The sequence below is a fragment of the Hesperophylax consimilis genome, chromosome 15, assembly GCF_061612785.1.
Source record: "Hesperophylax consimilis isolate HC1 chromosome 15, BYU_Hcon_1.0, whole genome shotgun sequence".
Taxonomy (NCBI): domain Eukaryota; kingdom Metazoa; phylum Arthropoda; class Insecta; order Trichoptera; family Limnephilidae; genus Hesperophylax; species Hesperophylax consimilis.
Window position 1 is genome coordinate 28,685,392 of NC_142850.1, and position 1,416 is coordinate 28,686,807.

At 31.1% G+C, this 1,416-nt stretch overlaps 1 non-coding gene across 1 annotated transcript; it reads right to left on the bottom strand.

Moving 5' to 3' along the window:
* Positions 1-839: 839 nt before the first annotated feature.
* On the bottom strand, positions 840-911 carry TRNAE-UUC (transfer RNA glutamic acid (anticodon UUC)). Its single transcript has one exon. It is a non-coding gene; the product is annotated as a tRNA-Glu (tRNA).
* Positions 912-1,416: the final 505 nt, after the last annotated feature.

A 1,416-nucleotide genomic window follows, 5' to 3' on the forward strand; every position in this document is an offset into this window, starting at 1 on the left:
TTATATTATATATTATCCATCCTGCTAAATTTTAATAATATGTATGAAATCCTCAGCAAAGGAAAACCCAGTGAGCATATCATTATGTCTATTTGTTACAAAGAAAGAGAATATAATAAAACACTTACTAATAATATTTAATATTTCTTTACATAGCTTCCCATATTTGATTTTATTGGTTTTCTATTTCATCACAAACTATCCAACGTTCGATGTGGACTGCCCCCAAGTTAGTTATTATTATTTTTAAACCATAGATGGCGTACACACCAAATTGTGTACCGATGTTTTTAATTAATTTTAGTTTTTTAATATATGTACAGATGGCAGTAAATAAGTCATGAAAAAACAATTTTTTGCAATTATTTAGTTCGGTATCTTATTCATTAGTTCCTCCTTGGCATCTCCTTGGTAGGTTTGCAAATCCTTGAGTCATTATTATCAAATTTTCCCTTCGTAAAATAGTACACAACTAATAATTTTCAATACAAAAACGTTTTTCGTTTCGCTTTACATTTTACAAAATGGCCGTTCTTTGGTTTTTTGAGGTTGAAAAATAAAATTGATTCCTCGATGAACATTGATTTTATACAATGCAAACATTTATGAAGGGTAAAAAAAATATTTTTGCATAAATATCTCTTTTACCACCACGTGTTATTTTCATGTCTTGTGATATGAAAATCAAGAAATATAATTTGTATCTATGGCGATCGTAAAATAATATTTGTTGGTGAAGAGTTTTGACTAACAAGTTATTTTTAATCATCGAAATCATCTGCCTAAAAATAAATATTGATTACAAAAAAAATAATTTTGGATAAATAAATGCAAAAGGTTTCCCGTACCGGGAATCGAACCCGAGCCTGCTGGGTGAAAGCCAGCTATCCTAGCCACTAGACCATACGGGATATAAGAGACGCGATGTTAATACAGTACTTGAAAGCGGACTACCTTGTAATGCTTGTAATTTGCGAGTAAAGTACATACCTACATGGATTATTTTTTGTAGAAAATCAATACAAGGAAATAAACGAACTCCAATCGAAATATCCGATTCTGAGAGTAAAATAAATATCCAAATTTAAACGAAATGTTTTAACAATATTCTACTATAACTTATTCGAACATCATGATCACGCGAATGTGATTTGAAGATTTCAATGCCTTCGGAAATTCTCGTCTGAAGCGTTCAGCGTAGTAAGTGTTCAAATTTCATCGTGATATTAATAACACGACACAGTTAACTTTGCAGTCGGTGGCGAAGTTAGTGCAGTTTTTGTGGGTACGAATAATAATCTCCCAATTAATCCATTGGCCGTCTGCAAATTTCAAAGTTTCGAGCTGTAAAGGATTTTTTAGTTTCACGATACATTATGATACGTATACATACGTACTCAACTTAGGAGAAAGAAA